Source organism: Triturus cristatus, chromosome 10 (genome assembly GCF_964204655.1).
Source record: "Triturus cristatus chromosome 10, aTriCri1.1, whole genome shotgun sequence".
Classification (NCBI taxonomy): domain Eukaryota; kingdom Metazoa; phylum Chordata; class Amphibia; order Caudata; family Salamandridae; genus Triturus; species Triturus cristatus.
Genome location: NC_140593.1, coordinates 947353881 through 947375601, shown reverse-complemented (window position 1 = coordinate 947375601; position 21721 = coordinate 947353881). Strand labels below are relative to the sequence as shown.

At 42.5% G+C, this 21721-nt stretch overlaps 1 long non-coding RNA gene across 1 annotated transcript; it reads right to left on the bottom strand.

Moving 5' to 3' along the window:
* Nucleotides 1–1023: 1023 nt before the first annotated feature.
* On the bottom strand, nucleotides 1024–20429 carry LOC146796283 (uncharacterized). Its single transcript, XR_014969916.1, has 5 exons — nucleotides 20235–20429; nucleotides 5794–5905; nucleotides 2038–2182; nucleotides 1831–1941; nucleotides 1024–1409 (listed from the first exon to the last, which is right to left on the bottom strand). It is a non-coding gene; the product is annotated as an uncharacterized LOC146796283 (long non-coding RNA).
* Nucleotides 20430–21721: the final 1292 nt, after the last annotated feature.

The following is a 21721-nucleotide window of genomic DNA, read 5'->3' as shown; positions in this document are numbered from 1 at the left end:
CAACAACCCGATCAGTGCACAGCTGAATCCTCACACTTGGCACACAGAGCCTCACAGTAGGGCTCCCCACTGGACCTCACTCCGACTGACGCTCTCCCCTTTCTCATAGGACAAACTGGCCTTGTCAAGAAGTCAGGAGCTGGTGCTCCAGGCTCCAGGTCAGGTGGCCTTGGTATTGAGGGGTGATGTTCCCTCACCCGAAAGGGAGACTAGTAGTCATTTGCCCCCAGTCCTCGTCACAGGCAGAAGTCGTGCAGAGCTTCCCCTTCTCACGTAGCCCATATGGCTGCTTGGCAGATGACTGAGTTTAGGGTCTCAAACTCCCCTTCTTATAGGCCATTTTCAGACACCAAAATGTAATTTAGAGTCTGAGTCTTTGAACTTTTATGTTGGGGTTCTGCTTGTTTTGAAGCAGACACTTCTCTTTTTCTTCTTTCCTCATGATAGACTGTCTGTCACAGCAGACAAAACTCTGAAGCTGATTGTCCCACAACACAATTCATGGGAGTGCCCAGAGTTCACACCTGGATGTCAGCCACTGTGATATGCGCATAAAAAGGTTAATCCCAGATTTCTAGCCCTACTTTTTATGATTCCCTTATCAGCTCCCTTTCCTGAGATGTGTCCAGGTCCCTTCCTTGTGATCTATCACTGAGTCAAAGAGCAGTCTTTTGAAGTGGAAAGGGTGTCTCTGCCTTATCTCCCCCAGTGTGGCCCACCCAGTTCACAGGAATGCAGTAATGCACCATTACAGGCACACTTACTAAGTCTATACAAAAAAATCGGGAGCGGACCCACTGCCCAAGAGACAGGGTACCTGAAGTATATGAGAGAAAGAATTCTCTTGGGTATAATGAAAACCACCTTCTCCTCAGATATACAATATCAAATCATGCATATATTAATCATTCTCATTCCCAATTAGGGTTTCAAATATCCTGATATTCAACCGGACTCAAACTTAAATGTGGATCACCAAATAACAACTGCATATGACTAAATGATAAAGAAGCTAAATCAGTTAACAATTATTATCACAATTTATTGACAATCATATAATCACATATCCACATCCATAATAATTAACAGATTCATACAATAATCATAAGATAAAATACACCAAAAGCATATAAAATAAAATAGAAAGAAAGAGTTAGAGAGCAAGAACGTTATGTGAAATCAATATATTCATCAAAGAAAGGTATAACTCCAGTATAAACTAATGTATAGGAATCATCAGTCTATTATTTTCACAATAGATCTTGATTTGAAACAGTTCATGGATTTTAACCAATTCTTAATGGCACAAGCGTCGACGCGTTTCGGTGATAGTTGCTTATTTAAGTTCCACCTTCATCAGGACAAGAATAATAAAATCTCTCCAAAATTTCATAAAAGCATAAAATTACCTAGTGAGACAATAAAAAAGAATTTTTATATAAAAAACAACAACAAATCTAAACATCTTAATCAGTAATCTTAAAGTTCTTGAATCAATGTTTAATCGATTTATGTCATACATTCTCCAATATTTCAAAATAGTGAAAAAACCAATACAACATCCTATTTAAACATAAACAGGTCTATCATATCTTTATCAATAAGTCCATACAGTTGTTCGAAAAGGTATCCACCAACCATTTAATTCATACATAACCCAACAACACAATCTTATTAATCCATTCTAATATATCATCCTTACTGTCAAACCTATCCCTTATATCATAAATCATAGGGTCCTAAATAGGTCCTCTACTTTACATCAAACAGTTAATAACCATTCTTTATATATTCATTTATAGAGGGGTATTTTTCAATAGTAATACATACCCCTTATGTGGGTTAGATCCAATTAAAGGAACAGACTTATTACTAGTTCCTATTACGAATGTGTTCCTAATGGAATACCTTGGTCCATCGATTTGTTCAGATTATTAGGTCCTAATAAGGGATACAGATACATTTTAATTGTTTAGTCCAATGCAGATATGATAAATGTACAATTTTTTTTTAGAGCATTAGAGGTTTCCTGCTTACCTCAGTAATCTCACTGTGATATAAAATATATGTACATATATATGTATGGGTCCAATCGGATTTCTCAAGAGGACTTCGAAGAGATGTTCCAATATTTGTATTAATTAATGGAATCTTCTCGTAGATAGCATGTAGTCAAATCCACCTACAATGTCAGTAAATCGCATATATTATATATTTGACATGTCTGGATATTCAAATCATAGTTATGACAACTTGACATTTATGTCTTGTTAGTCTTAATTGACTCACTAGGGGTCATACAATTAGCTACTGTCCGGAAAAATCCTAAAAACCGGGATGACTATTCACATACGTTTCCATGTTAAGCCATGGCTATATATTGTCCAATGTGGATAATTTAACAATATAAACTGACCTCTTTTATTCACTATAGGCCCCCTGAATTTAAGGAGTTTTAAAACAAAATTCACTCAAATAACATACCGCCAATTATCTGGGAATCGAAAGTTTACAGGCAACATTGTGCTGTTAACCAATAAGACGCTAGACAGCACAAAGCTGTGTGTTAACAAAGCGCCAAATATTTCAAAATAACACTAAAATGCTATAAAGGGTATAAAGATTTACAAAAATATCTTAATATCCCTCCACGGAATCGGAATTTTTCAGGCAACATTGTGCTTTTAACCAACGAAATGTCAGATAGTACAGCGCTATATGTTAACAAAGCGCCAGATTTTTCAAAATAACACAAAAATGATTCTATAAAGAGAGCAAAGGTTTGTGTCAATCTCTTGATATCCCTTCACGGGTTCACAATTTCCTACCACTAAGCGCCTGTATCTAACTTAACCCGTATTGCGTTTTACCTTTGTAACTTGGTTTGAAATGATCCTCTCGAATTCCACAACGTCTTTCCGTACGTCTCGTTTCCGGATAAGAGACCGATGAACCCGTTGCCGGTTCACGGTCCCTTTTATGTGTTGAGTAATCTGTCATAACTATTTGCACCTTGAATGTTACGTCAAAATAGCGCGACTTGCCACTCGCGACTCTTAAAGCGGTACTGTCCTTCTTAAGGCGCGATGTCAAACGAAACGTATAGTGGGACCCACTTCTAGAAGAAATGGCCAAACTACGGTACCACCATTTACAATGTCCAGCAAATCAATATATCATGAAAAAGGACATAGATATCAAAAGAACTAATACAAAGTTTAGAACAGTTTCTATGATTTTTCATAAACCAATAGATTTGGTCAAAGTAGTTATAAACTTCCAAAAAATATAAAGATAAAAAAGTTTTATTTATATCTTTATTTTTTCCATGGGATATGACAAAATGAGAACATCGAATTTTAATGTAAGTAAATAAAATTGATCCCTACCATCTAACACTCCAATCTAAAAATAATATGCAGATGGAGAGTACAATATAGACAGAATCTACTCTACAGAAAGGCTGGTTGCCGGTACACCAATTGAACTAATAGAGCAGAAATCTAGTCACTAATACATCCACCATTAATGCAAACAGCTAAGTGTTAATTTCATGATGTCTATCAATCTATTAATTTCATCCAGTCCTCCTTGGTATTCAAACCCATTCTAATAGTATCTAGAATAGAGATATACCATTGCTCACGTTTTTTGCGTTTTAGGGTTAAGTCACCTGATCTTTTGTTACCTTCTATCTTTTCTATAATAAATCACCTAAAATCCGTTAAGGTATGTCCTTCTTTTACAAAATGACTGACAAGGGAAGCATTTCCCTTTTTGTTCTTTATTGCAGACTTGTGTTCCCCTAACCTAATTCGCAATTCCCGAGATGTCTCACCAACGTATCCCAAATTGCAGGGACATAAAAGTAGGTACACTAAATTATTACTACTACAATTGTTCAGGGTTTTGGAAACTAAAGTGAGTTTATTATAAATCACCTCTTTGCCCTGTATACATTGTCCGCACATGTTGCAACTATTACATTTATAGTTGCCAATAGCTTGAGTACCCATCAATGTTCGTTGATGTATAGAGGAAACTTCTCTGTAAGTGTGAACTAACTCTCTTCTCAGGTTGTTGTTTCGTCTAAAGGCGAACAATGGTCTGTCCAATTTAGTTGATGTTAGGTCATTAAGAATGTTCCAGTTTGAGTTAATAATGTTTTTTACTTTATTACTAAAACAAGAGTATTGACTTACAAACACTAATTTTTTAGCATCATTGACTGATTTTTTCTTGTCTTTCCTTTCTCCCAACATACTATCACGGTTATAAAATCGTGCTCGTTTTAAAGAATGCGAGATCAGTTTTTTGGGGTAACCCCCTATCCTTAAGTTTGTTCGTTAGAACCTAAGAATGCTTGTAAAAATCATGGATAGATGAACAGTTCCTCCGCAACCGGAGGAACTGTCCAATAGGAATGTTGTCCTTTTGTGCCTTGGGATGGAAACTCGAGTAATGTAATAATGTATTTTTATCCGTAGGTTTAGTGAATAACTCGACCTCTAATATACCTCCAATCTCTTTGATCCTCAGATCCAAAAAGCTGACACTTTGATTACTATATTCAGACGTAAACCTCAGGTTGACATCTCCCAAATCCAACCAAGCCAAAAATTGCTCCAGCATGTCAGTCGTGCCCTCCCAAATAAAAAGGATGTAATCTATGAATCTACTCCATTTCACGACGTTCTCAAAAAATGGAGCAGACTCATTAAAAATGTGGGTCTTACCAAATTGACCCACATATAGGCAGGCCAGACTTGGGGCACAAGTAGCCCCCATGCTGGTGCCCTTGATCTGGAGATAGAGGTCATCCTTAAACAAAAACAAATTATGCTTAAGTACCAACTCTGTACAAGCCAGAATAAAATCAGCTTGGGCCCCTCTACACTCAACTGGACCCAGGATGTCACTGATAACCCTAAGGGTGGTATCCTGGGGTATGTTTGTGTACAGGGCCTCAATATCTAAAGTAACCAAAAGCTGAGTTTGATTATTGAATTCACAACCTTCAATTGTTGTGATCATGTGGGCAGAGTCCTTGATGTAAGATTTTTGTTTTTGGACTAACGGTCTTAAAAAACTGTCCACATATTTACTCAATGGTTCCAAAAGGGAGTTAATACAGCTAACAATTGGTCTAAGTGGCGGGTTATTCATATCCTTATGGATTTTGGGTAACCCATATATCGCAGGGATAACTGGTTTTTCATTGCACAAAAATGTATATTCTTTCTCAGAGATCCATCCACTCTCTTTGGCTGTAGAAAGGAGTGTGGAGATCATCCCCTTTAATTCATTCCATTTGTTCATTGGCACCTTAATATAATGGTCCTGTACATTCAGGAGGTTCATCACCCTCCTCTCATAGTCGGAGGTGTCAAAAATAACCACCCCCCTCCCTTATCCGCAGGTTTAATTGTGATCCCCAAATCATTTTTAAGATTGAAGATAATATCTTTCTGTAACTTACTTACATTATGTGTAGTGGGAGGTTGAGATTTACAAATATTCTGTATTTTCAATTCAACAACTTGTTCAAAGATTTCCACCTTCCTATCTATTTGGCTAATATGTGGAGTGAATGTAGATTTAGGTGTGAGGCCTGAGATATTGATCTCTTCTATCTGTTCCTTATTTTCAAAAAACCTCATTAATCTAATCTTCCGAAAGAAAGACTTAAGGTCCTTCTCTAAAAGAAATTTGTTAGCTTGAGTAAATCCCTAATTCCGCCTCTGTCAGAGTACGTTTAGATAGATTAATGATAGGGAAACTCTCATTTGTTACCTCCAATATCTTCGATTCCTTGTTTCCAGGAATTCCTCTTGAGGTTGATGCCTCACATACTGTCCTCTCCCAAACCCCTGGTTGGTTCTCTGCCCTCTCCTTGAGCGTTGATCTAAAAAAGAGGAGGAGGAGGGTGGGGGGGCAGAGCCGGAAGTAGAAGATGTATTAGTCATTAATGCATTTCCTCCATACTCCCCCCCTTTGATAGTTGAACCCTTGATTATTTCTATTACTTTCATCATCTGATCCTGATCCAGATGATTCCGAAAAAGTAATACGGTTCCTACCACCCCTTTGATATGTGGGTCTATATTGGTATGGTCTCTCCCAACTTGATTCACTTTTCTGTTGGTAGTAATCCTTTTCTAAATAGGGATAGTTCGCTTTAATATTGTATTTTTCAATATCTCTCCTTAACTTGTTGGTCTTTTTATTGGTTAGATAATCACTATATCCATTGATCTCCGTATCTAGTTCTTCTAATTTTTTCTTTACTTCATCCACTACTGAATTATTTTGAAGTTCTATAAGTAGCTGTTCTATTTCTTGTTTTTCTAAAATAATAATCTCTTGAGCTGTTTCAATAATAAGAAGTAACCAATCTCTGCTACATCTATTACCAATGTGTGACCATGTTTCTAGGAATTTTCTATGTTCAATGAAAAGTCCGGGTTTGTTTTTAATTTGTAATCCTACTGGTATTACCCCGGCTTTTACGTATTCTACCAGAAATTCAGCATGGAGTTCAGTTCTAATGAGTTTCTTCCTAAGATTATATAGTTTACCCCATTTGTCGGTATTGTTTGAGAAAACAGTCACCTTATTGCCATTTTTAGTGTTAATGATCTTATTAAATGGTTCCTCACTGAATCCAAATGTTTTAAATAGATCCATCTTTATTATACGTGAGGAAAAATCACCTACCAATAAGGATTTATTAAAAGTGTAATAATCTTTCCAAAGAAAGATTGAGACTCCCCAACCAACCGGTTGTACGTAATACTATACAAAAAAATCGGGAGCGACCCCACTACCCAAGAGACAGGGTACCTCAAGTATATGAGAGAAAGAATTCTCTTGGGTATAATGAAAACCACCTTCTCCTCAGATATACAATATCATATCATACATATATTAATCATTCTCATTCCCAATTAGGGTTTCAAACATCCTGATATTCAACCGGACTCAAACTTAAATGTGGATCACCAAATAACAACCGCATATGACTAAATGATAAAGAAGCTAAATCAGTTAAAAATTATTATCACAATTTATTGACAATCATATAATCACATATCTACATCCATAATAATTGACAGATTCATACAATAATCATAAGATAAAATACACCAAAAGCATATAAAAATAAAATAGAAACTTTGAGTCCGGTTGAATATCAGGATGTTTGAAACCCTAATTGGGAATGAGAATGATTAATATATGCATGATATGATATTGTATATCTGAGGAGAAGGTGGTTTTCATTATACTCAAGAGAATTCTTTCTCCTATACACTTACTAAGTCTACATTCACAGTACACTTAGTAGGTGAAATATATATATGTATATGTAGAGGTGGACAGACTGCCGTTCCGCCATGACGGAGGGACTGCCTGCCTAATTTATAGATGATTGCCAAACAGGCGGTCATTTATAGAAGCATTGGCAGTAACCACCATCACGACGGCTCTTGTTAATGCATTTTACTCTTTGCTACAGGGATGCGACAGCAGGATGCAGACCTGTAGCAAAGAGTATTCTTTATTTCTGTACAAAAAGAAAATGCTTCAACAGGATTTTCATTTTGTAAAGAAAAAATATAATGCTCCATTCACCATAGGAGTCTACTCCCATGGCGGGGGGAGTTTTATAATGTTTTAACTGTTCCTTTCAGCCAGGATAGAAACAGTAAACAAGAACTACATGCACGCCCATCTAAATTGGGTGGGTGGGCATGTAGCCAGTTCTCCGACGGCCCTTACTCCCTATGGCTGTTGGAGAAGTTTAGCCATGGTGGAGACAGAGTAGTCTCTGCCATGGCCAAATTGAAGGTCCGCTCACATTTAAATTGGGTGGGTGGACCTTAATGTTGGCGGTATGTATACTCTGTCACCATTGCGATGGAGTATACATACCGCCAACATATAATTCACCGTCTTACTGCCCAGCATTGTTACCTCTGTGCATTGCACCACTACAAGTAAACATGCATTCAGCACACAGACTGTCTGCATGCACTATTTAGCACTGAAGCTTTTCTATATTTAACCAAGATGTGCTATTTACAAACACACACACAATGCCAGCACACACACTCATCATGTGCACGCTGCCCAATGATTCACACTTCATGCATTGTACTACAAGCAAGCACACATAGACCCAGCACATGCTTTCATTGTGCATGCAATGCACAGCACTACTTCTCTCATGTAATGTATTTGATTTGATTTGAATTTTTGTAAAGGGCACTCAAATACCCAGAGGCATCTTGGTACTAAGTAACAAGGCTGGGAGTGTGGCCACAGCTTCTATTGGCGAAATAGCCATGTTTTTAGAGACTTACGAAATCTATATAAGGGATGGAGTTGTTTTTATTGCAAGAGGGAGCAGGTTCCAATTGAGTGCGGTACAAGCCACAAAAATCCTACCTCCCCAAGATGAAAGTTTATAGGGGGAACTACCAGATCACTGGCTGAACTTGAGTGAAGAGTCCTCTCTAAAACATATCTTCTGAGTTTTTTCCTCAGGTTGGTTGGGCCTGATCCCTGAAGCACTTTGTATGTAATGCACAAGGCTTTAAAAACTATGGGGCATATTTACAACTAAAGTGGCGGAGTGCAGCATTAAGCCAAGAAGGCTAACGCCGAGCTCCATCACTATAGAAACTCGGGGATGCATCGTATTTTCAACAATACGGTGCAGCCTTGTGTTTCTCCCTGAGCTGGCACGAAATTAAACTGCCTAGAGCCAACGCAGGCACCCTTGCACCATAGTGCAAGGGTGCCTGCATTGAGGGAATGATTATTTATGTGTAGGAAGGTGTCCCACCCTGCACATAAACAATCATAAATGGTAATTTGGAACTTCTATGTGTGCTGCATTGTGCAGCACACATAGAAGTTGCAAATCGTCATTTTTAAAATGATGCAACACACATAGAAACAGCAAAAACGAGGAGAAATAAAGCATTTCTCCACATTTCGCCTGTTTAAGATCAGGTTTTCCCTGGCCTTAATTTTGCAAGTGCTCATATTTACGTCACCCTTAAATAGTGGGCAACGTCAAAATCAATGGGCGTTGCAGCGGAACACCCACCGCAACAACCGTTGCCCACCCGTTTCAAGCTAAGTATATCGCGTAAGGAAGCCTTATTGACAAGGCTGTGTTAAGCCACGTTAAGTGGCTTAAAGCTGCCTTGTAAATAAGGCAAAGCCCCTATTGCCTCAGGAACGTCTTTAAAAGTGATGTTCCTGCGGCGATAGGGGCTTGTAAATATGCCCGTAGGCGCTTCTGTACAGGTAACCACTGTAAACTGTTGATGGCCTGTGAGGCAGACTGGAATCTGGAAACTTTCATCAGCATTCTGTCTGCAGAATTTTAAAGAATCTGAAGTTTGTTCAAATAAACTTTTGGAAGATTTTGATACAGGTCATTACAATAGTCCACTCTAGATAACTCAAGGGTTATGACAACTGTGTTCAACAAGTCAAACAGTAGAAACTGCACAATTGTTCCCAATAATGCATAGTATGTAAAAAGAGGTCACATTTATCTTATCAACATGGTCCCTGTAGGTAAGTCTATCATTAATCAGGATGCCACTTTTTTTTTTCTTTTTTGACTGGTGAAGGAAGAGAGCCTAATTCAGCTGGCCACCTAGAAGGGGGCCAGAAAGAAGTGTTATTACCAAATAAGATAACTTCTGTCTTTAAAGAATTTAATGGGAGGCAGTTTTTATCCCTGCAGTTCTTATCCCTCCATAGGCTCACTGCCCTCATACATTCCAGAAAATATCACTCAGGTCTGGGCCCTTGCTGGAAAGGGAAACCTCAATCTGGGTGTCGTCAGCATAAGATACTAATGGCAACCCAAAGGATTTTACTAAAGATGCCAAAGATGTAACATAAAGATTAAATAGAGTTGGGCTTAATGATGAGCCCTGTGGAACCCCTCAAGGTAAAGAAAAAGGTTCTGATACATTATCATCTAGGGTGACAGATTGAACACCGTCTGTCAAAAAAGATTGCAGAAAAGAGACAGCAACACCATCTATCCATCAGCATTCTAACCGGTCAATCAAAAGATCATTAGTGGCGGTTTTCGAATGCTGCAGATAGGTCAAGTAAGATAAGGGCTGCATTGCTGCCCATATCTACTGATGCCCTGATTGCCTCTGTGGCCACAATTTGAGCTGACTCCGTGCAATGACCTTTATAAAAGCCAAATTGCGTGCCATCCAGCAAATTATTGTGGTCCAAAATCAGCCAGCTGAGAGTTCATTGCCTTTATAATCAGCTTGGCCAGAAAAGGAAGCCTCGATATAGGTTTAGAACTATTTGGATCACAAATGTTTAATTTAGATTTCTTTAACAGCGTAAGAATTGAAGCAGACTTCCATTGTTTAGGAAAATGACCTGTTCGAAAAATAGCATTGAAAATCTTTGTTAATTAAGGAGCCACTAGGTCAGGCACAAGATGACCATTCTTGGGGGGGGACAAGGGTCTGAGGGGAAGCCTGACTTAGTGGTAAGAATGGCTTTTTTAACTTGCTCCTCACAAAGATACTCAAATTCTATAAAAAGGATCTTATTTTTATCCTTAGGGAAGATATCCTTACTGATCAGATATGTAGCAGCGTTAGAGGAAAATCAATTGAAGTTGATCTCAACTTTGTTCTGAAAGAAGTGTGCTAATGAGTCACAGAAATCCTGATTATAACCTGTCAATTTTTTTATGACAGGAGAGGAAAGTTTTGTGACTACTTGAAACAAGGCTTTGTTGGAGCAGCAAGCCAATTCAACAGATTTAATATAAAAGGCAGATTTTTCGGTAAGAATACGTTTTTTATACTGTGCAATCAAAACTTTATATTTTGATTTTTCTCTTGGATTGTAGATTCTTCTCCAAATATGATCTTCACCTGCTTGGTGACTCGAAGTGTTTCGCTAAACCAGAGGGCCGAAGGCTTACTTTGCTTTGAAGTTTAAAATTTTCCAGTGGGCAATTTATGAACTGCGGCATTTAGCTAAACTGAATAACTTGTTAACATTGAAGTAATATTGTTAATCTAGTCTGTCTATGTCTCGGCAAGAATAGAGTTGAGTTCCAATGCTTGCACCAAGTGCCAAGCACGAGATACTGTTGGTAGAGGGACTTTTGCTTAAAAGCGTAATCTCCCAACTGACGACACTATGGTCCAACCAAGTTACAGGAAAGATTGCTGGGTTGGAAAGGACCAGATTATTTGAGAATATGCTGCCCATTTTATGATCAGCTAAGTGTGTAGGGCCATCCACTCGTTGTTCAAGACCCAACCTCAATAAGGTATCCACTAGTACTTCTGTATCAGGGTCCCTCTGATTCACTAGGTGAAAATTAAAATAGCTAGTATTGTAAATTCTGATTGAGACAGAGAGACTCCAGAAGAGAACCTATGACTTGAGAGCACAAGGCTGTTGGTCCAGGTGGATGATATAGAAGAAGACCATTGAAAGATTGGGTTTTAATTGGAAGACCCTACCGCTCTCATTATTGGAGAGGGCGGCATTATTCAAAATGATGTCTCTAAAACGCTTTCTATATGCACTCCAGAACTTCCCAGGTCCGGTCCCGCCGAAATATTTTAAAGAGGTGGAAAGTCTCCAGAGGGAGCTGCTTTGGGATGGTCGCCCCTTGCATAGCCCTTCCCAAGCTAGTTCTAAGTTGGTATGATGGGGATAGGGCTACCAGACATTAGGAAGTATTATTGGGCGGCCCACTTGGCAGCCGTAAATCAATGTATGTACCGACAGTGGGACGACCCAGGCTACAGGATGGATAAATGGTTATTGCCGGGGGGGGGGGGGGGTAATTACAACATTGCCCTCTATTCTAGATCCAATACATTTTCTCTAACGGGATCGACTGGACACTCAGTGCACGTATGGCACATAGAAAATAGGAGCCTGGGGTGGGAACGAAAGCTCACGTTGGCTACTCCTTTGTGGGACTCGGAGCAACTGGGCACCCTGAGAGGCTCAAAGGGATTTGATAGGTGGGAGCTGATAGGGATCACGAAAATAGGGGACCTATGGCAAAAGGGAGAAATTATCTCCTTCACCACCTTGCAACAAGAATATGAACTGGCCAGCACGGAATACTTTAGGTACTTACAGGTGAGACATGCACTAACATCGCACTTGCAGAGGGGAGTATCCACCCCTGATGCCTCGCAGTTGGAGGACAGATTGCTTGATGGGTACCTACAAACAAAAGCAGTGTCCTTGACATATAAAAAGCTGATCAATAATGCGCCAGAGCCTCTCAAATGATCCGGGAGCGCTGGGGGAATGATGGGTTAGAACTAGATGATTAGGAGTGGCAAGAGGCAGTGGCCTTCCCGCAGGAAGTTGCAATCTCCTCCAGATTGTGTCTGGTCCAATTGAAAATCCTCCATAGAATCTATGCTGTGGGGACGCGGCTTGTCAGTATGGGAAGGGCGGACGAGGGCATGTGCAGGAGGCACTGTGGTCAGGAGGGCACATTTATGCATGTCCTGTGGGAGTGTGTGTGTATACAGAAGTATTGGAAGGGGATACATGCCTGTATAGGTGAGGTCCTTGGACTTGTGGTGGGGATCGAGGCTAAGAGATGTCTTTTAAATGTATGGAGGCCACAGATTTAGGTAGGAAAGACCATATTTGCTAAAAGAAACCTGGCAAGATTGTGAGGGGGAAAGCAGACATGGATTGGTGTATGCTATGGGAAAAAACTGTGTTTCTAGAGGGTGCCCCAAAAAGTGGATTGACATATGGAGCAAATGGAATAGCTACCATGGTAATATATGTGAACCAAGGAGCGCTGAAACTTTTCAGACACTCACCCCCAGTCACAGATTGGGGTTGAATCCATCATCACTCTTTAGCTCACTTCGCCACATCAGTTCAGACCCAGATATATGCAATTAGTCTTGACCCTGTGCCTCATGGGAACAGTCCAGCCCGAACTGCCAAGCCAGGTCTTCCCTGAACAGGAAACAAGCATCCTGGGACCGGTTTCTGGGTAACACCCTTCATCAGCCAGGCTTGCTTGAATCCAGTGGCATAGTGAGCAAGGGAACCATAGTATGGTCCTTTAGGGCTGTTATTATTACAGACAGACACCACTCTCTTTCTCCAAGGTCCTGAAGAAAGCCCCACCGACCCAACAGGTCGATTCCATAGGGCTGAAACATGTCAAACTACTCTTGGACATTCTTCAGTGCGTTAGATTAATAATTCGTCTTTTTACGCACAACACTGTTTTTTATTCACCTCGATTCCAGATTTATTAAAAGTTCAGTCTAGCATATACGAGGCTTCTAATTTTAATGCACTTCACTAGAGCACTTCACATTTACCTCTACTTGATCACTACTGTAAGGTTCTCCTCCTGGTGGAGGAAAGCATACGAAAAAGAAGCCCAATGATGACGCTGTCACGTTTTTAACTTGGCGGAGACTCAAGAGATACTGCCACATGGCTTAAGTACGTGAATGAAGGTTTTTTACAGTAAAACAACCAACACGTTGCAAACCCTGGTTACTTAGGTCAAGTGATCCATTCCCCTTTGATATTTTTTATTTTTATTACTAGCCATGGATAGTTAATACAGCTCTAGAACACATTTAAAAGTGTTTTCTATCTATGTTCGCTGTTCAAAATATGTACAGGTAAAGGATAATAATACCAGCTTTTGGAGATTGGGCTTATTTGTGTTCCGGCCGGGGGATTGAAGTACCAGTGGTGATGGTAGAAAACCGGCCAGATGGCAACCCTAAACGTGTTCCTCACAAGCATACATACACCCAGTACATGCACTAACCACACATGCACTGCACTGTACTGCACTATCCTTGTACTATTCCCTACCCAGGCACACATACATCCAGCAAAGGGGAAGCATCCTTACCCCGCAGTCACAACAACGACCTGCCTTTACAACTCAGTCACTACCTTGACTGTGATGTTACCAGAACTTGCTTTTGGGGGCCCTTTGCTGGACTGGTGTTGGATTTTTAAGTTCAACACCTTCCCTACTGTTGCATAGACTGGAGTTGGAATAGTAACTTATACTATTCGATAGTCCAACGCCCCCTAAGGCAAGTCATTGTCACGACTTGCATGGTAAAGTAATGCGTGGTAACGTCGCAGTCGGAACAGTGTCTGTGTTGTTAAAGCATGCAGGGTACATACATGCAGCGTTCCATCATACAACCATTCTGGACTGCACAGTACTCCACATCTTACCTGATGTAGGCCAAGGGGTGAGTTAAGCACACAGCAGTGGATCTTTTAAAAAAATGAGGGCGCCTGTAGCCCTCACTCCATTGACACAGGGTACAAAAGGTCCTGTTCACTGTTACTGATCACTGCACAGTATGCTGCCACCAGCATGCTCATGCTGTTTAACTCCTGGTGAAGGCGACAGCCTTCTACCACTATGAGGTAAACACTTTGGGCGCCCCTTCCATCCCAACAAGACCGCATTCTGTGAGATAGGCCTGTGTCATGGCATACACACATGATCCATATTCGCCTATGACAAACAAATCTGCATTAGGGATCCAGACAACAGTACAGTTGGGAACTCAGGACAGGTATGCATGTCTCTTACAATTCGGAGGACTTTCAAGTCCCAACACTAGGGAAACTCCTCTTTACAGTGGTTCACTATATTGACCTCTTGTGTACAGCAGTCTGAAGCCCCTCCAATTAGGGACTTGGAGAATGACCTGTAGAACAATAGGTGTTAGCTTGAGCAAAGTCAACTTCGTCTGGCAAAGCCACTGGTCACAGTAGTCTTGTATACCTATTCTATGCAAAACCCAACTCGAAGACCTTCGGTATGACTCGCATCTTCAAAGGGCGAATTGAGCCTAAGGGCCTTATTACGATCTTGGTAGATGGGATACTCTGTCACAAACGTGACAGTTGTCCTGTCTGCCGTATTACAAGTTCCATTGGATATAATGGAATTGTAATTTTGCAGACGGGATATCCCTCATGTTTGTGATGGAGTATCCCATCTACCAAGATCGTAATCAGGCCCTAAATCTTTTCTGTTATTCTATTTTATGAGGACAATCTATCAGATCTCCAAGAAATGAAATAAGAAGCTTATATGATGAGCTGTTTGAAATATGTGGTAAAGTTTGTGCCAAATGCATTCTTGCATCTGTATTTCTGTCTTTTAAAAGCGCAAAACAAATACCCCGTAGTGTACCTGGCCACTGAAGAAGCCTAAAGGAAATAAAATACTAAGTGGCTAGCCAGAAAGTATTCACAGCAATAAAGTTGAGGGTACGACTTTAAAGGGAGATCATTCCAGAGCCTAGCAGCAGTAGTGGAAAAATCTCAGCCACCCAGTGTAGATCTCTTACATCTGGGAACATTTATCAAGAAGTAAGAACCAGATCTAAGTGTCTGATTGGCAGTACAGTGGATACATCTGCCAGGTAGAGGACTAGGGCTCAGATTGTACAATGGTTTATGGACCAAACACAGAGATTTAAATGTAACCATCTGAGACACAGGCAACCAATGCAGCTTTGCCAAAGCAGCAGAGGCAAAATCACACTTGCCGTACTCACATTAGAGTCATTTTAGCTGCACTATTTCGGACTAAATGTAACCCGTTTATATCTTTGACAGGAGGAGCAATTTACACTAGTCAAGTCTGGCGGAGATGAAGACATTTATAATGTGCACTCTGCCCTAAAAAATAGGAAAAGAATGTGCTTTAAGACACTTAGAAGGTAGGAACATGACTTGACCATTGTAATGATCGGAGACTCTATAGACAGGGATTGAGCAAATTTAACACACAAGGTGATTTTCATTTTGTAAAGAAAAAATAATATGCTCCCCGCGCCATGGGAGTCTTCTCCCATGGCGTGTGGTGCATTATAATGTTTTTCCTGTTCCTACTGCCAGGTTTTACCTGGCAGTAAGAAACAATAAAAAATAAATACATGTCTGCCCATCTAAATTGGGGACCTAAGAAACAAGCATTTGCAATGCAAATTGGTCTCGCATTTGTAAGAGTTAGAGGTACTGGCATTGTAAATGACAATGTATTTTACCTACCAAAAGAGTGAAAGAGAAAAGAAAATAAAAACAGAAAGGATGCTAGATAAAGGAGGAAAATTAAATGGAGATGGAGCAAATGTGAGAAAAGTGGACAGCTGGGACGAAAAGAAAATATAGGGGCAATTGGCTTTGGCAATGTTTTTAAGCTATGTTGCACCACCGGGAGCTGGAGGGGTGGGAAGGCACACTTGGGAGCAGGAGGAAGCTACGCGCACGTGTGTACCTTGTACAGTGGTCTCAGGTTAGTACACCTCTGCGCACGTGGGCAACAGTTAAGTACACAGAGTGCGGGGTGCAGCGCCAGCAGGGACATTCGGCTGGGGGAAGAGTAAAAGTGTGCGTGAGGGCAGGAGCGCCCGCGGAAGGATACGAGGCAGGTGAGTGCACGTTAAGGTGTCAAAGGGCGAGCCAGGCACAGGTGCAGGTGCCTGAGTGAAACTGGTCAGGTGTGTACTTCTGGCTGCGGAGAAGAGATGGTGAGACAGGACGGGTCAGCTTAGTACTGCAGGGCGGAGGAAGGGGACGCCGAATACACCTGTGGGGCGGGAGGCAAGCAGCTAACTATGTCTGGGTGAAGGAATCAGCTAGGCACACTGAGGGCCTGAGGTAAGTCTGGGCTTCTGAATGCGCCTGGCCGCTGGCTGGAAACAGGTAAGTCCGCCTGAGCGAAGACGTCAGGTGAGTGTACATGGGCGTAGGGAGGGGCTGCTAAGCACAACAATGGGCAGGCGTGGAACGGGTAAACCCCCGGACACAAACATGAAAGGTGAGTCTCAGAGACGCTAGAGATGGTGGCTACACCTGGCTGAGGGGGTTACCTAGGTACATTGGGTGACGGGCAGGTAAGTACATCTGGGCTGGGGTGGGGAGAACGGGAGCAGGTTGATATGGCTGGTGCAGAGGGCGTGGGACCACTGGCCAGGCGCCCACACAAGGGAGAGTGGCAGAGGAGCGCCCCTCTCTGGCGGCTCCAGCCAGCCCAACTAGTCCCAGGTCCGACGTGTGTGAGAGCTGTGCACACAGCGCCCGGCTCTGTATATAGGCAGGAGAGCAGCCGGCGCGAGGAGGGAGGAGCCGGGCTGGGAGTTTAAGAGTTTTTCAGAGCAGCTCCGTCCTCTTCCCCTCGCTGGCACGGGCGGCGCTTAAGGGCTCCCTGAGAACTGTGCACACTGCTCTCCGGCTGCTGTGTTCGCAGACTTCGGCTCGCTACACACTGTGCCTCTCTGCTGCGGTCCCTCTCTGTGCACACTCACACAGAGCCTCGTGCACAAGCTTGTGCTCCTTGAACTCTGCAGGTCAGTCCGTCCCCTCTTCTCTGTGTTTAATACTGATCTGGACGCCCTGCTGCTCTCTTCGGTCTGACACTCTTTCCGATTCTTGTGCACACTTGCGTTCCATGCATTCTGCAGCTAAGTGTGTACCGGGGTCTGAGAACATTGCTGACTGTCCTGTGTACTGTTTGCTGCTAGTCAGCAGCGCGTGTCGGAGGTCACTCGGCATCTGTTCCCGGATTCGCAGAGCCGTACTCCCCAGGCACGCATGTTGCACATTCACTCATTAACCCACATCACAACAGCGCTGAAAGCACACTGCACTCTCCTCCCCTGTGCAGCGAGGCTGCCAGCGCAACCTGCAGCTCCAGGAAATGGACGAAACATGCCGAGGGAAGCCCTAGTGATATGCGTGCCCAGTACTGCACCGAAATCAAACTATTGAGAGGGCGCATTACCGCACTCTCACTAGAGACAGAGCAAAGCAATCTGAGAGGAAGTCTCACCAGCGAGTGCGTCTGCAGGAGCTGTCAAGCGAAGTACTGAGTGAAGTCTCACTAATACGTGTCCCCAGTACTGCATTGAAGTGTCAATAGGGATAGGGCGCCATACTGCAGGTGAAGTTGCACTAGAGACAGAGCACAGTAACCTGAGAAGAAGTCTCACTAATGAGTGTGTACGGTAGTGCAGGAGCTGTGAAGCGCAGTACTGAGTGAAGTCTCACTAATGAGTGTGTACAGTAGTGCAGGGGCTGTCAAGCACAGTAACCGAGACAAGCTTGACTAAGACTTGTGCCCAGTACTGTACTGCAGTGTCAATAGTGAAAGGGCGCAGTTCTGTAGGTGAAGTCTCATCAGAGAGAGAGCACAGCAATCCGAGAGAAGTCTCACTAATAAGCATTTGAAACGTAAACACATTTTGGGCCTGTGGGCATATCACTTAATCTCCCCGTCAGTCGCGGCTGGCATGACGGGCGAGGGGGGGTTGGGGGGTGGAAATGGGGTCGTCACGGGGGGGGGGGAGGTGGGAGGGGTTTAATTAAAGAAAATTGAAAAATATAAAATAAAACTTACCGTAACGCTTCTTGATTGGTCCGGACCCCCGCTCATGCCGTCCCTCTTTCTCCAATTCCCTGCAGCTCTCGTCATCAAGGAAAGATGTTGGAGCAATCAGGGAACTCCGTGTTCCTCTGTCCGGTGTGCGGGGCTCTCCTTGGTGCATGGGAGCCCCGCCCACACTCAGGCGCGAGACGCCTGCCTTCTGGTGTTCGCGCTTCCTTTACTTTGCACACTACTTAAAAACAAGCATTTGCAATGCAATATGACTCGTATTTAAACGAGACATATTGCATTACAAATGGGAGCTTCCGCGTTGAGGAAGGCATGAACAGGAGTGAGGGGATGAGGGGGGGCGAAAAATCTGCGAACTGCGAGAGGGGGCGGGGGGACAGGGCAGCAAATAGTGTTCGAGTAAAGGGGCTGATAGCCTCGGAAGGAGCAAAATGATGACATAGGCGTCAGGAGGCGGGACTAAGAAGCCAAACACCAATCAAAATGCAGTATTGATGATTAAAGCCAATCAAAAAGATGGGTGGAAAGTGGGTGGAGCTTCCCCCACTATAGTGTATACAGCATCTCTCGACGAGACAGCGCATGCGCTGCCTAGGCGAGACCTAAAAAGGAAAGGAATGTGCTTTAACCCCTTCAGTGCCCGCCCCTTTCCCCGCCCTGTGCCGGCCGTTGCATTAGCGGGCGGGGTTTGTGACGAGCTGGTCTCGTCATGGGCACAGCGCAACCGCGGCCCATGACGAGACCAGCTCGTCACGGGCATTGAAGAGGTTAAGACACTTAGAAGGTAGGAAAACAACTTCACCCCTGTAATGATGGGAGACTCTATAGACACGGTTTTGCCGAATTTAACACACAAATTCTTAAGAATAGGAGTAGGTTTGGACCTCTTGTCCAGAATGTCTGGCCAGAATGGCATAGTTCAGATAGCTGACCACAGAACAGAGCTAGTATCTCCCTTTTCCCACCATTTAGCTTAAGCTGGTTGGAGAACATCCAGGGTAGATCTCATTCATACACTTGCATCCTTTTGGAAAAGATGTTGTGTTATTGACCACTGTGTGGCCTGAATATGATTGTGGGAAGAATGTCGGATTAAGGGAGGCGACTAGTGTGTTGTCTTCTATTTGTTCATCCATGCCTTAGGCTTGGTTGAAAGAGCAGCTCTCTCTATGTATACTTGTCCAGGGAGAAAAATGTCACTTACATCTGTAAAGCAACCTTCTACCTATATCCTTGCTCTCATCTGTCCACCCAGCCTTCTGTTTGGACTTATCGACATCTATGTTCATCTATGATCCTTGTCTCCAGGTATTCATTTACTCATCCACCCCATCTACCCACACACATCCACTATCCACCGGGACCCATACATTCTTCATCCACAAATTATCCATGCAAATATATCCACCCACCACCACTGAAGCATTCAATCATCCACTCACATTTGCATCCACCCAGTGATTCAACCCCGCCCATTAGTCTACCTACTCAACCACAGTTGCATGAACACCTCAGTGCAAGTCATTACGGACACTGTCTCAAGTCCTGAACTATTAATCGATTTCAGGTATATTAGTCTAGATAGTTCAAATGGGGTAAAACAAAAATAACTTCACACCCAGAATGCATTACACTCTTGCACACAAGTCCAAGGCTGTAAACAGTGTGCTTGTCTGTATATGGGACTGTGAGTCTTGTCTGTGTGTATTAGGGTATCTATGTGCGTTATCTCTTTGTGTAGCCAAAAGTATCACAAATCACATACATGCCAACCCTTCCGATTCAGGTGGGAGACTACCGATTCCATGCCAAGCCCCTCGCCTCCAGATTCCTGCATGCACACACCCAGCTCCTCGAGGAGCGTCTGCCGACAGGAACTGGTCTTGTGTGACTCGGATTATGCACTGCTGGTAACCTGCTCCTGCAGGCCAGTGCACAGCATTTTGTTCACGCTCTCTCTGCCTGCTGTATCGCTCGTGACTGATAAGGAAAGAACGTATTTGCATTTCTGAAATCTGACCTTGCAGCAGCACACTAGCATGTCCCATACATGGCAATGGGCCCGATTAAGGCTTCGCCCAAAATAGAAGTCAATGTTAGAAATACATTCTCCGGATAATTTTTTTAGACCTCCTTCTTTGCTCTTCTAAAATGTTGCCATGTTTGATGTAGAGAGTTAAGATGCAGTAAGTATAGTTTGTAACTCTAAGTTTATTCCATAATTTTACAATCGTCATTCAACATCAGCCCCGATCTCAACTTTCCCCGCTACCGTTCACATTCTTACATCCCATTCCAATTTCACTAAATCAGCATTCCTTCCATGCACCCAGTAACAACCTCGCGCGTAGAGACAATGCCAGAACATGACACACCTTCTCCTTTTATACAATGACAATGAATGCAATGGCTCTAAATGAAAGATACAATAAAAACAGTAAAGAATAATGATTAAAAGTGCATCCTCTAAAATCCGGAAAAATGAAATCCTCATTGTAATACAGATTCACAATGTTCTAATCTATAATAAAGTCCTTCAGCTTCCCTGGTAAGCTTATAAGCCTGCCAGAGTGTGTAACTTTCACTCTAGTATCTTCCCTTGGTACTTTTTGTGCAACTCGTGGCAATTAATGTTCACTGATGCACCTTAAGTCACTACTCACCTCTTGCACCACTCCAGGTTATACACAGTGACAGGATTCCAAGGAATTCTTTACTCCAGTAGTACAATTGAGGTTGGCTTCGGTTCCATCCAAGTCATTTCCATCCCTCATCCACAAATCAGAGGATCTTGCCACACTTCCATGACAAAATCTTGTTGCATTTTGCCAGTTTACTAAAATACCAAAGTTTGCCATCTTCCAGCTCAGCTAAACAAGCGAAAACTTTCCTCACCCTCCGGGGATCAGAAAAATGGCTACTACCCTTCTTGACAATCCTGCTTAACTTGACCCCCATCCACTCCCCTTCACTCAAACACACTTCTTTGGCACCTTTGTTCTTGTCATAGTACTCTTTATACATGTTGCGGGCGTTCACCAGATTAGCCTTAACCACCTCCGGTGACCATTTGCTCTGCATTTCCTGACACATACATGCAGAATTGCCCTTTCTGAGATGGTCTCATCCTCTTAGAATCTTGAAAGGGCTGTACCAACTTGTTTAGCTCAAGCTCCCAATTTTTACCTGCATTGATGGCAGCCTGAATACTCCCATAATAACCCTGTTAAACCTTTCAACAGCGCCATTACA